Source organism: Budorcas taxicolor, chromosome 24, assembly GCF_023091745.1.
Source record: "Budorcas taxicolor isolate Tak-1 chromosome 24, Takin1.1, whole genome shotgun sequence".
NCBI classification, from domain to species: domain Eukaryota; kingdom Metazoa; phylum Chordata; class Mammalia; order Artiodactyla; family Bovidae; genus Budorcas; species Budorcas taxicolor.
In genome coordinates, this window is record NC_068933.1 from 25,719,944 (window position 1) to 25,734,881 (window position 14,938).

A 14,938-nucleotide genomic window follows, 5' to 3' on the forward strand; every position below is an offset into this window, starting at 1 on the left:
ACCACCAGGGATGTTCCAGCATGTGTTTTATATGTGTTTTACACTTAAACAGGGCTTCCCTTGTGGCTCAGCTGGTAAAGAATCTGCCTGCAATGCAGGAGACCTGGGTTTGATCCCTGGGTTGGGAAGACCCCTTGGAGAAGGGAAAGGCTACCCACTCCAGTATTCTGGCCTGGAGAATTCCATGAACTGTAAAGTCCTTGAGGTCGCCAAGAGTCGGACATGACTGAGTGACTTTCACTTTCACTACACTTAAAGAACATCGTTAAGTCAGAGCACCCGCATTTCAAGTGCTCGATAGCCTCATGTGCCCAGTGGCTCCTGTACTAGGCAGGACAGATCTAGAGCAGAGGAAAAGTCCTTCTGTCCCAGCGTTTCCGGCTAGAGTGGACATTCACTCTGATTGGACTACATTAGGCTATTGCCTAGGACTGTAGCCAGGGCAATGGATTGTGCTAATTGGATAAAGCTTGGTGTGACTGTGGGAGGCAGAATACTGCCCCCCACCACAAAGATGTCCAATTCCTAATTCCTAGAATTTGTGAACTTGCTAGGTTACATGGCAAAGGGGAAATAAAGTTACAGGTGGAATTAAGTTTGTGATGAGTTGATCTTGAGTGGAGGAGATTATCCTGGTGGTAATGTAGTCACAAGGAGCCTTACAAGTGGAAGAGAAGTGGCAAAAGAGAGAACCAGCAAGATGGCAGCGTGAACAGAGCTCAGATGCATGCCCCTGGCCTTGGAGTCGGAGGAGGAGGGCCACAAGTCAGTGAATGTAGGCTGCCTTGAGAAGCTGTAAGAAGCAAGAAAGGGATTCTCCCCTAGAGCCCGCAGAAGAAACGCAGCCCTGCCAACACCTCGACACCTCGACTTTAGTCCAGTGAGACCTGTGTTAGACTTTGGATCTCCAGCGCTGTAAGATAACGTACATGTATTGTTTTAAGCCACTATGCATGTCGTCGTTTGTTATAGTAGTTAAAAGAAACTAAATCGATGACCCAACTTGGAAACCCAAAATCTTAAATGACAGCCGTTTTGAGAGATAAAGGAGTCTTTAGTTCCAAATGCTTGGGTTTTAAGTGTCAAAAACAAAACCATGAAAGAATGTGAAAATTTGTGCCATAAGCAATAGACTGAAAAGAGAACAGATAAAGAATTGGACGACTGTACCCTGGGAGGTCAAATGAGGTTTTTCTAGGAGAGGGAAAGGGAGTCAGAAAGGCAATAAGGTCATAAGACGCTGTTTATCTTCTTTACAGGTCCTTGCACTCTGTTGCTTCTTTTATGCTCAAACAACAATAGAATTCCACATATATATATATGTATACAAATGCATACACACATACGGGCTTCCCAGGAGGCGCTAGTAGTAAAGAACTCACCTGCCAATGCAGGAGACATAAGAAACCTAGGTCCATCCCTGGGTTGGGAAGATCCCCTGGAGGAGGGCATGGCAATTCACTCCAGTATTCTTGCCCGGAGAATCCCATGGACAGAGGAGCCTTGTGGGCTATAGTCTATAGGATCCCACAGGGTCGAACACGATTGAGCAACTGAGCATGCACACACACACACACACACACACACACACACATATATATGCATCTAAGAATAGTTAACGCCCCCACTAGGGATCAAACCCATGCCCCCATGCTGTTGAAGAGGGGCATCTTAACCATAGGAGGGCCAGGGAAGTCCCAGTTGAAGGGTTTTTGTTTGTTTGTTTGTTTGTTTGTTATTTTTGGCTGCACTGGGTATTTTTTTTGCTGAGCCGGGGAGGGGCAGGGGGACAAGGAGAAGGGTGGGGGGTTTCTCTAGTTGCAGCAAGTGGGGACTACTCTCCAGTGCCGATGCTCAGGTTTCTCGCTGCAGCGGCTTCACTTGTCGCAGAGCATAGGCCCCAGGGCACGCAGGCTTCAGTAGCTGTGGCTTCCGGGCTCTAGACCCCAGGCTTCAGTAGTTGTGGTGCGTGGACTTCGTTGCCTCTCGGAATGTGGGATCTTCCTGGAGCAGGGACCCACCCTTGTCCCCTGCACTGCAAGGTGGATTCTTAACCACTGGACCACCAGGGAAGCCCAGGGTTGGACTTTCAGCAGTTGAAGGAACACAGACCTAGATCCTGGAGATCCAGATGCTCAGGGAAGGGTGGGTGCCTTCCTGCTCTCTGGTTAACTGAACTCTTGTGTCATCCTTGACTCCAATATTTATCAACGAAAATCCCTCAAGTGTTTAAATTACTTTCCTTGCCTAAATCCAACAAAAGGAATCTTTTCTTCTAGTGGAACATCTTGCAGGGTCAAGGCGGTCACTATTCTAAACATTCGCTCTCCCGTCCTCCAGGAGTATTTGCATCTTGCCTGCTTCCTTAGAGGAAAGGTCCTGGAAGACCAACCTGAGGTCATCCACAGACACCCTGGTCTCTAACAGCCAGCTCCCCAACTCTCTTCCCAGCCCTTTCTAGTCTCTTCTGACTTCACATGTGCTCCAGGTTTAATGTGTGGTCAGTGAGAGCCAGAACTTTGTAGACTTCACAGTGTTTCCTGGTTCATGGCCCTGGGAAAAATCTAGGTTTTTTTCCCCCTCTGTGTTTACAACAGACTTTTGCTGCCTAGTCTCCCACACAGAGGGGAAAAACCCAGGAAGCTGTCTGCTGCCTTTTCCTCAAACTCTGCAATGGCACAGCCAACCCCCTGGGCTATTGTGAATCCTTAGAGTTTTGACCTTAGGATGATTTATGGAGGTTGTAAAAGCAAGTTTATGAGGGGAAAAAAGTGCAGGCATGTAATGTGTAGAGAGAGAGAGAGAGAGAGAGAGAGAAGGGGGATGGGGAATACAGACACAGTAAAATCTACTGATCTTAGGGGGATATATATATGTGTGCTGTGTGTGTGCTTAGTTGCTCAGCCATGTCTCACACTTTGCAAGCCCATGGACTGTAGCTCACTGTCCATGGGCTTCTCCAGGCAAGAATACTGGAGTGGGTTGCCATTTGCTTCTCCAGGGCATCTTCCCCACCCAGGGATCGAACCCGCATCTCCTGCACTGCAGGCAAATTCTTTACCACTGAGCCACAGGGGAAGCCCCGGTAATTATTTAAGTTTATCATATTTGTTCCTAAATAGGCACAAGTGCCTTAAAGATATGAACAGAAAATTCACATAGACATACAACTGGTTAGCAGACATACAAACAACTGTTCAATCTCACAAGCCTAATAAATACTTCTACGTTAAAAGAAAATGCCATTTCTATTTTTCAAATAATTAAACTTATTTTTTAAATGAATCCAATAAAATCCAATCCAGTACTCCCATTGAGATGATAAATTAGCTCAAGTCTTACAGAGTAAAATTCAAGAGCTTTTAAAAATCTTGATTCCCCTTTAATAGTTCCCTGTAGTGAGTCTAATACAAGGAAATCATCTTAAATATAGAAAAAGACTTTTGAAACAAAAATGCCCAGCCAGCACAACAAGTAATGTGTAAAGTAAGAAACAAGCAAATACCTAGCACTTAGGGAATGGTTACAAAAATTGTGACAGCTTCACTCAGCAGAATATTAGATCATCTAGCTAACTCCCTTTCTTTTTTTTCGGCTTGCGGGATTTTAGTTCCCAGACTGGAGATGGAACCCAGGCCTCAGGCTGGCAATGAAAGCAGGACTTCTAACCACTGGATTGCCAGGGAACTCCCAGCTGCCTTTGTTAGGACAAAGAGACAGGAGAGGAGAAGCTTCCAGTTACCTCTGCCAGGATTGGCTGTTTTGTTTTACACACAGTGTTACAAAGCTGAAACCTCTGGAATCCAGGGATGTGCTTATCAACAAACAATGGATTTATTAAACTATTTTTTTTATTAATTAAGAAATGAAAAGCCTTTTCTGGTAAATGACTACAGTGTAGATTTATCAGTTTCTAGCACATTTCCTGGCCAAAGTAGGTGACAGCGGTTATTATCAGAATAGTCAGGGATGTTTTATTGAATGCTGACTATATGTCAGGGGCTTTCTCAAGTGGCCCATACCATCTTATTTTATTCTCATTGCACACATTTTGCAAAGCTGCCCAAACTAGAGTGTTCCAATCTGTTTCCCTCCTAAGCATTTTGCCAGCCAGGTAGGTACGATGGCCCTGAGGGATGAAGACTTCTGAATTATTAGCTTGGGGATCCTGGCAACCTGATCCTGGTTTTATTGTGCTCATGAAAGAGGACTGCGCAGGAAAAAGCAGGGAACTGGATTTGCCCATCAGCAGCCAGCTCACCCACCCAGACCAGCAGTCCCCAGCCACCATAGGGCCTCACTGGGGCTCCGGGAGGAATTGGTGCCCGTGCTGGTGCGGCCAGGTGCCTGCTCCAGGTACAGGCTGAGAAGCCAAGTGTAGACAGCAAGGTCAGGGCAACCTGGTGTGTGGAGTCCACTACGGAAGATAAAAAACCCCTGGGAAGTACAGGAGATGCAAATTCTTCCTTTTGAATTTGGCCTTTTCAGCCTTCTTCTAGCCTCCCCACCACCCCCGACCAACCCCTTCTTCCCTCCCCCATCCCTCCACCTCGACCAGCAGCCTATAGGTTCACGCCTTTCAAACCAATGGGGAAAAAGCAGAATACTGTCTTCTTAGTCCCATTTCTTCAGAACAGCACTGGCAGGGCGCTGTGCCCTCCTCCCAAGGGTGTGACGGTGATAATTTCAACCAAGTCAGCCTCGGAATGGCCAAATCTCGGAACATCCCAGCTGAGCCAGCCCCAGGTAGAAACCAGAGATCAAAAGCATTTCTCTTGTTCCTTCTCATTTCTCTCATTTTTGTGGGGGGGGGGGGGAAGAATTTTATGTCTATTACAAGAAGAAACATTAACTTGTTGAAAAACTGAACACTGCTGGATTTGGAAGGAAAAGCGGGAATCCCTGATGTAGCCCCTGCACTTCTGAGGCCTCTGCTTTTGTTTTTTTCTGGTACTTACTCTGTAGTTTTGAAATATAAGCCTACTCAACTACAGCTCGATTTTTCAGTTTTAGATATTGCCTATTGCCTTCCTAGCGGAACAGCAAGATCTAGGGTTACAGGAAGGAAGACCCCTTCTAGGCCCGGAGGGAGGGCTCTTATCTGACATCAGGAAATGAATTGTTCAAGGATACACACGTGCTGACAAAACGAGAGACTTTAATTGGGAGGGGGCAGCTGGGCGGAGAGCAGGAGGGTAAGGGAACCCAGGAGGACTTCTCTGCCATCTAGCTGGTACTACGGTGATGCTACCAGTCTCCAGGCTGTCTCTGGCCAATCATTCTGACTCAGGGTCCTTCCTGGTGGTGCCCGCATTGTTCAGCCAAGATGGATGCCAGCGAGAAGGATTCTGGGTAATTCATACCATATGTTGGTAAGACATATGGGCTGGTGTCTCCTTTTTGACCTTTCAGTGGTGGCTTGTTAGTCCTGTGTTCCTTACCAGGATCTCCCTGTCTTAAAGTACCTCACACACATGGTTACTGCGGTGCCTGACTAGGGTGGGTAGTGTCAGTCAGCGTTTCCCCTAACACCAGGGCTCTCGTGCGCACTGCCTCCCACACTCCACCTCACCCCTCATCCCACTCACAAAACCTAAATCCACATTTTATTTTATTTCATTCACAGCTGTAGCAAAGTTGTGTATTCTCTCCTCTGAGTTCCTGTCCATTGATTTTGGCCCTTGTGGATTTATGTTTTTTGGTTTTTATTTTTCACTCCTTCACTCCATTTTAGTGGGTTTGGGAGACTCATCAGTCATCCTCTCGTCACCAAAAGTCAACTTTCTCAGACTCCAGTGTGCTCTTTCTCCTCCAAAGCCTTGACTTGGACCCATTCTTCAGGGTCTGTGAGCCGATAAAAGAAAAGCTTGTCATTTCTCTTCCCAAGGGTACTTGCATAATTTTATGAGGAAACACTGAATGACAAAAAATATTCAGGTTCCAGGAGAAAGGTTTATGGAGCAGAATTTCAGGCAAGAGTTTGGGTCCCTAGACACTTGGGTGACACCTCTCAGAGTCTATCTGTCCTGCCTAAGGGTGACGCCAGTAGGCAAGTCCTCAGGCCAGGAAGGGGTTAAGGGCCAGCCGGCAGGAAGGACTAGGAAGGGAAGGGAAGGGAGAAGACAAAGGAATCCGGGTCTCTGAAGGAAGAGGGCTCGTGGGCTGGACGGGCTCGTCCCTTCCCTGGACTTGCTAAATATAACCGTTCAGTAATCTGCAGTCCCCGGGGGGGTCAGGCTCAGAGGAGGAGCCAGGCCGGGAAAGAAGTGGGTGTTGGGACCCCCAGGTCAGAGATGAGCTGGGGAAGGCGTCACCAGCGCCTTCTGTTCCTGGACTCAGTTCCCTGATTTCAGTGTCATCCCCATTTGGGGGTTTCACGGCGTAGTCTGAGGGGCTGCCTGCACTTGCCCAGCGCGTGATAAAGATCCTCTGTCCCTGGGTCACTGCGATGGAGGGCCTGCATTCCTCTGGGTTCTTTATCTGGGGAACATTCCTGACTAAAACGGGACAGACCCCAGAGGAGTGCTGATGGACAGGGCCTCTGCCCAGAGCACACAGGGCCGGCCCTGGGCCCCGGGGGCCCCGCCAGGACCACTCCCTGGAGGGCAAACCCTTAGGAAGGGCCTCACGCCTTGCAGAGGCGCTGGGGAGGGACCCGACTCGGGTAGCAAGCACCATTGCTGGAAGTCTCTGGCGTCCTCTTGCCCTGTCTGTTTACCGGACAGCCAGAGCTCTACGTCTTGGGCCCAGGGTTCGGTGAAGGAGAAGATCATGGGTTCTGTCAACTGAAAACTTAAAAAATATCAACAGAGAAAATCTCTTGTGGACAGGGCAGTGAGAAAGAGAAAGCTGGATTCAGAGACTGGTTTCACTTCACAGTAAAGAAAAAGCCCTTCCCTCTCTTTGGAGACAGAGTTTTCCGTACCCTCTCAGAAAAGGGCTTAATCAACTAGTATTTCCTTTTACGCAGGCACAAGCGGTTCTGTTTATGAAAGAAAGCAGACCTTTTTCCTCACCATGCATATTGTGGAGAGGATTGTTTACAACACTGCACACACACAGGGCTAAGGCTCCAGGCACTTTGCAAACACAGCCTCTCTGGGGCTGACCAAGGCTGTGGTGCTCTCAGTCTTGCAACAAGGTTAATTTGCTTCATCGTTTATACAGGATTCTCCCTTCACCAGGCACCACTCAGGGTTTCAGTGGATCTGTACCCCTCTTTTCCCATACGAATGGTCTTCCTGGAGAGGGGCCCCTGAGAGGTGTTTGACTAGGGGGCAGCCAGCCTGGAGGCTTCTTCTCTGACCAGCATCTTCTTTCAGTCACCCAGAAACATCGTCAGGGCTGTGAGCTCCTCCCGCCTTCATGGGAAGGTGCTGCTAGTTAATAAATGGGGCTAGCTGAGTCCCTCAGCTCCAGACTCCCAAATGCTCATGAACCACCTGAACACCTTGTTTAAAATGCAGATGCTGGGACTTTCCTAATGGTCCAATGGCTAAAACTCCAATGCAGAGGTTGTGGGATCCATTCCTGGTCAGAGAACTAAGATCCTGCATGCACAGCATAGCCAAAAATAAATAAATAATACAAATAAAATGTAGGTGCTGATTCTGGTGGCCGGAGGTGGGGCCGAAGAATCAGCATTCCTTACCAGCCTCCAGCGGGTACCAGAGCTCTGGTGCAGACCACACTTTGAGCAGTGAGGCCTGACCCCAGGGAACCTTGTTACTGAAACACAGAACCACCCAGGGCACACCTGAAGGCTCTGTTCTCTGCTGCACTCTGTTTGGAAGGCTCCGCATCCTCTCCATGGACCTGGGCTCTTGCCGCCACCGCAGTGCTCCAGGTCTACACCCCTGTCCTTGAACACCGTGCTCACCATGCCTCCTCCTTCCCGCTGAAAGCTTACTGCATGCATAACAATAGTAACAGCACCTGCTCCCCTCCTCACGGGCACTGTGCTAAGTATTCATAGGTATTCCATGCCCGTTGCGTGCATCACATGAATTGTGTCCAACTCTTTGGGACCCTTCAGACTGTAGCCTGCCAGGCTCCTCTGTCCATGGGATTCTCCAGGCAAGAACGCTGGAGTGGGTTGCCATTTCCTTCTCCATTCCATGCCCATTTGTTGTCACAAATGAGGTAGATGACCATCATAACCATGATCCAGGTGAGGACCGCAAGGCTCCGGGAAGGCTAACCTTTCCAAGGTCACAGTCAGTGGGGGATGCAGCTGGGGCGCCTCCTCACTGCCCTGTGTTGCCACCCCATCCGTGACACGGGTGGCAGCTGCTAGCAGGTAACAGAAGAGCAGGGCACCTTCACGAACTCTGGGCGTAACTCTGGAACCTGTGCCTGAGTCACTGTGTATAGGACTCTACCCACACCCAATGGGTTCCCTGCATCTGGGACGTGGGGACTGGAGCCATGGCGGTCTGAAAATGAGGGGAGCAGGGTTATCTTCCATCCATGCTGCTGGGAGAAGACCCAAGGGGTGATAATCCTCAGATCATGAGGCTTTGGGAAAGACAAGCTGTTAAGGGAAAATGGGCTTATCTCCAAAAGCAGCCCTGGATAACCTTTGCTTCCACCTTCAGCCCTGGCATTCCTTTATTATTATTATTTTTTTGGTAGAAGATAAAGAGTCAGGGAAGCAGCTATTTGCTCTAGAATCTTTTACGCTTCTCTGTTTACCACAGTGATCAAAAGGGGGGACATAGGTCCCTTACCTCCAAACGTAGCTAAGGTCCAGTGACCTCTCGTTATCTTGTGCGCATACCCACATACACATATGCACATGTATGCACACACACGCGATTTGCCAAGCAAATACAGGACTCACACATGGAAGCATGGAAGAGGGGGAATATGTCCACACTTGTGAAAACAATCTTGTAAAAAGAATTTCATCTGCCTACATCTTTTTTTTTTTTTTTTGGTCTCACCATGTGGTGTGCAGGATCTTAGCTCCCTGTCCAGGGATCTCACCCTAACCCCTTGCACTGGGAGCTTGGAGTGTTAACCACTGGACTGCCAGGGAAGTCCCTCTATATCTCCTTTTTTAAAACTGACTCTTAAAAAATTTATTATTATTTATTCATTTTGGGCTGTGCTGGGTCTCTGTTGCTGCGAGGGCTTTTTCTCTCTAGTTGCAGTGAGTGGGGGCTGCTCTGATTACGGTGCAGGGGTCTCTTATTGCAGTTGCTTCTCTTATTGAGGATCATTCGGGCTTCAGTAGTTATGGTTCCCAGGCTCTAGAGCGCAGGCTCAGTTGTTTGAGGCCACAGGCTTTGTTGCCCCATATCCACTGGGATCTTCCTGGATCAGGGATTGAACCATGTCTCCTCCATCAGCTGGCAGACTTTTTACCACTGAACCATCAGGGAAGCCCTTTTTGCAAAATGACTTTTACAAGTTTTTTTTTTTTTTTTTTTTTTTTTACTTCCAGTTTTATTAAGACATAACTGACGCACAGCACCATATAAGTTTAATGTGTACAATGTTAACAATTTGACTTACATATGTAGTGATTATCATAATAAATTTAGTGAACGTCCATCATCTCATATAGGTGTGACATAAAAAAATAGAAACATCTTTTTCGTTCTGATGAGTGCTCCTAGGATTTACTGTCTTAACTTTCATATATAACATATGGCAGGGCTAATTATATTTATCATGTTATGCATTACATACCTGGTACTTATTTATCTTGTAACTAGACATTGGTTCCTTTTGACCCTCTTCATCTAGCCCCCCTCCCCGACTCCCTCCTATGTCTGCTTCTTTATCATTAATGTGAGTCTTGAGCTACTCTCACTTCATTAAATTTACTGTAAAAATTATCAACCATGCTCATCTTTTTTTTCCCTGCATTCTTGGTTCTCTGCAGCTCAGTCTGAGCTCTCCTCCAGGCCCCCTGGGCAACCAGACATCTCTTGGAAATAAACCATCTGATACCCTCAATCTTTGCCTCAAATGCTTGTTTCATCACCTCACTCTCGGCAAAATCTGACTTTATCTGCAGGAGGATACGTTCCTCCTCTTTTTGCACAGCATTCCATACACATACCTCCTTTCCGCACCCTTCCCATTCCAAACTGACGTGAATCTCCTGATGCCTGCTTCCCCAGTTCCTCTTCCTGACTATTTTTTGGTCCATCATCAACTCCAAGGAAGTCCACGCCACTATGCCTCCTCAGTTTCCCCAGTCCTTCTTCCTGCCTGCCACCCTCTAAAGTACTCTTCAGATGTCTCTTGCTCCTCACCATTCTAGAAACACCCATAGATCTTCTCTTACAGTTCCTCAGCCTCCTCGGGTCGAGAGAGCTTTATCTGCACTGCTTAATGTCACCAAGACACAGGCAGATAATCAAACAGGATCTCTCCTGGCCCACACTTGGAAGCCTGGAAATTCTCCACTGGGCTCTGCACGCTCTCACATTCCCCCCATCCCTACCGAACACTTCTCATTGTTTTCTTTCTTTATTTGTTTAAAAAACAAACATTTATTTATTTGGCTGTGCCAGCTCTTAGTTGCGGCAGGTGGGATCTAGCTCCTGGGCCAGGGAGGGAGGCCAGACCCCCTGCACTGGGAATGCAGCGTCTCGGCCACTGGACCTCCAGGGAAGTCCCCCCTTCTCACTGTGGCTTGAACGTCCTCCTGGATTTCCTTGCCTCTTCACCCAGGCTGGAACATTCCCACTTCTGAATCACGCAGTTCCCCGTGTAAGCTGTTCCCAGCCTCCACCGTTTCTACAAGGGTCTCCCCGTGCCTCTTTGTTTTTTGATTCTTTCACCTGTGTCTTTCGCCTGTGTCTTTCGCAGGCTTCCCGAGGTCCCTCTGGTGGGGAACCTGCGCCTTTTACCTTCTCTCCTCTGCTGTGAGGCCACCACCGTGGAGCCTGGTTCCTGGTTTTACTTCTAGTTCTTACTAGTTAGTCTCAAGGAAGATGTCAATGACGCAACACTCCAGTCACTCCTCAAACCCCGCACTGGAGGAGGAAATGGCAGCCCACTCCAGTCTTCTTGCCTGGAGAACCCCATGGACAGAGGAGCCTGGCGGGCGACATTCCCTGGGGTCACTAAACAACAAGATACTCCCCACAGGGCCTGTCTCAGCCTTTGTTTCACCCCGTGGGCCCCCAGTCCGTCCCTGTTCCCTGCTCTTGAGATATGCTGGACTGAAAACCCTGTGATTATCCAAAGTAAGGAGTTTCCTCATTTCCCCCATTCCCTATTGGCCTTCTCCTAGTCAGAACGTTTATCATTTTCAGCTTGGCACACTGTAAGAATCTCCTAGCTGCATGATCCCATGTCTCCTCCATTCCAACCTACTGTTCAAAGACCACATTCCTGTCTTGCTTAAAAATCTTCATGTTTCCCCACTGAGGCTCAATGCTTTGACCTACTGGGCATGCCTATTTTTCACATATGTCCCACTTTGCTTCTTAATCTTTGCTCATGTGCTTTTCTCTCTCTCTTTTTTTTTTTTGAATGTGGACCATTTTTAAAGTCTTTTATTGCATTTGTTACATCGCTTCTGTTTTATGTTTTGGTTTTTTGGCTGCGAAGCACGTGGCTCCCCTACCAGGAATCGAACCTGCATCCCTTGCATTGGAAGATGAAGTCTTAACTACTGGATTTCCAGGGAAGTCCCTTTTCTCCATCTCGAGGGCCTTCTCTCCTTCATGGCCACATGAGCAAAATTCATCTTACCTTAGAGGCAAGTTCAAAAGCCATCTCAGACAAGAAGTTGTCCCTAAAGCCTCCCTGTAGAAGTGATTTCTCCCACCTTTACTTTCCTACAGCTTTTGAGTCCTCTTAAAACATTTATAATTTTCCACCCTGTATTACGGTTGACACACAGAACTGTAGGTCCTTTAAGCATGTGCATTCTTGTCTGTTCATCTCTGCATGCCCCCGACAAGCAGCACAGCACGTGACACAGTGCTGGACTACTCAGGATGCTTTTATTACAAGTGACAGGAACCTCGCTAACAGGCAAGGAAAAGAGAACGTATTAGATAAACAAACACAGCAGGTCACACGGCAGTGGGAGGCACAGGGGAACAGCTGGGCCTGGGGACAGCTGGAACCATGGACTGGAATTCAGCAGGACACAAGCTCTGTGTCTTTGCTTCTCCCTACCTGTTGGATTCATTCTCCATCTGCAATCAAGATCCCTCCGCATGGCACTGACAGCTCCCAAGACTCACATACCTGGCTTCCACCTCCAAAGAGGGCTGGATTTTAAGTTGCAGTTGGAAAAATTGTCTTAGAGAACTATTCTGATTGGTTTAGCCTGAACCAGAGGTCTTCCTTCAATCAATCAGCTTAGCCAGTTGATTGGATGACAGTCTTTCAGGAGCTCACTCCTGGGTTCTGGAGCTGTTTTTTAGAAAAAGGAATTTTCATGAGCCAGGCAGGCACCCCAAGAATTAGAGCATTCTTTTTCTCCTTTTTAAAAAACAAAATGTACTATAGTTGATTTACAGTGCTGTTTTTTGTGTTTTTTTTAATGTCTGATCTTATTTATTTGTTACTCTTAGAACATCTCATTTTTGCCTGGACTCAGAAGTAGAAGCTCTCAGAGAGGACAGCCTCCGTCTCTTGGCAATCTGTTCCTGCCATTTTTGTTTGGCCTCCTTCATTCTCTTGGCCAAAAGTTTAGCATATTCTGCCGCCTCTTCTTTATTTTTCTTAGCACGCTGTTTCTTCCGAGCAATACGCCACCGTTTGTGTTGCAGAACTCGTGGAGTCACGAGACGCTGAATCTTGGTTGCTTTAGTCCTAGGTTTTTTACCATCTTTGTTTAGGGGCTTTCGCACAACATACTGGCGGACATCATCTTCTTTAGAGAGATTGAAAAGTTTGCGGATTCTGCTAGCTCTTTTGGGACCCAGGTGACGAGGCACTGTAGTATCAGTGATTCCAGGAATATCCTTCTTCTCCCCTTTTTTCATGATGACCCAATTGAGAACACTCAGATTGGCATCCACAGTGCAACCCCGTACAGATTTGCACTTTCTCTCTTCAGTCCTCCTTGATCTGTAACAGGAATGTCCCTTACTCAGTAGTAAGCGAACTCGGCCATGGGTCAAGACACCCTGCTTCACGGGGAAACCCTGCTTATCGTTCCTGCCACTGATTCAGACCACATAACCCTTCCATTCTTCACCCAGAGCGTCAGCAGCAACTTCTGTGACCCTACACTTCTCGTAGAAAGTACAAAGCTTTTGTTCATCGTCCACTTCAATCAGCTTCTGGCAGCCAGTGGCCAGGAAAGAGATGTTCAGCTTCATTCTGAAGCAGCCGACAACCTCCAGTTCAGTTAGTTCAATCGCTCAGTCGTGTCTGACTCTTCGCGACCCCATGAAATGCAGCACGCCAGGCCTCCCTGTCCATCACCAACTCCCAGAGTTCACTCAGATTCACATCCATCGAGTCCATGATGCCATCCAGCCATCTCATCCTCTGTCGTCCCCTTCTCCTCCTGCACCCAATCCCTCCCAGCATCAAAGTCTTTTCCAATGATTCAACTCTTTGTATAAGGTGGCCAAAGTACTGGAGTTTCAGCTTTAGCATCATTCCTTCCAAAGAAATCCCAGGGCTGATCTCCTTTAGGATGGACTGGTTGGATCTCCTTGTAGTCCAAGGGACTCTCAAGAGTCTTCTCCAACCCCACAGTTCAAAAGCACCAATTCTTCGGTGCTCAGCCTTCTTCACAGTCCAACTCTCACATCCATACATGACTACTGGAAAAACCATAGCCTTGACTAGACAACCTCCAAGGAGCCACGAAAAAAAGCTACAATGCTGTATTAGATTCTGATATACAGCAAAGTGACTCATATATATATATATATATATATATTTCTTTTTAGTTATAGGTTATTACAAGATATTGAATATAGTTCCTTGTATTATACAGTAGGACCTTGTTGTTTATTTTATATATTAAAGTGTATATCTGCTAACTCCAAACTCCTAATTTATCCCTCCCCCAGCTCTCCTCTTTGGTAATGATAAGTTTGTGTTCTATGTCTGTGAGTATTTCTGTTTTGTAGATAAGTCCATTGGTATCATGTTTTAGATTCCATATATGAGTGATACCATATGGTGTTTGTCTTTCTCTGTCAGACTTACTTCACTTAGTATGATAATCTCTAGGTCCAACCATGTTGTAGCAAATGGCATTATTTCATTTTTAATGGTTGAGTAGTATAGCACTCTTGTATCCAATAAATTTATTTCAAACATGTTATTACTATTTTTGTTGATGAGAATTATGTAGTAGTGCCCTAAGAATGCAATCACTACTTAGGGCTGTTCTTTGTCATATTAACCACGTACCCATTTCTTGAAAGGGAAAGTCGTTCAATCATGTCTGACTCTTTGCGACCCCATGGTCTACACAGTCTATGGAATTCTCCAGGCCAGAATACTGGAGTGGGTAGCCTTTTCCTTCTCCAGGGGATCTTCCTAACCCAGGGCTCCCACATTGCAGGAGGATTCTTTACCAGCTGAGCTACCAGGGAAGCCCATTTCTATTCATTAAAGTAGGACTTTTAATAATTCCACTTGTCAATCTCACTCCTAATAGAATATACACCTGAAAGGAAGAAAATTGATTCTTTCCTTCTTTCTTCCTTCGGCCACAACCTCAGGCTTGTGGGATCTTAGTTTCCCAACCAGGGATTGAATCAGCACCCTTGGCAGTGAAAGCATGGAGTCCTAACCAATGGGCCATCAGTGAATTCCTTCTTAAAGATCCTTTAATATCAAACTTTTCTCTAATCTAGATAAACTTTATTTCTAACTAAAATGGGTTGATGAAATTTCTATGTGTATGTAGCTGGACCCCAGTGAAAAAATGGCATCAAGCTTATTATAGCTTTTGGCTGTTGTACACAAATTCCTTGTATTTTTTACCAAT

General features: G+C 46.8%; 1 pseudogene; it reads right to left on the reverse strand.

The window, feature by feature from the left end:
- Positions 1-12,557: 12,557 nt before the first annotated feature.
- LOC128068353 (40S ribosomal protein S6-like) lies at positions 12,558-13,313 on the reverse strand (annotated as a pseudogene).
- Between the last annotated feature and the right edge of the window lie 1,625 nt (positions 13,314-14,938).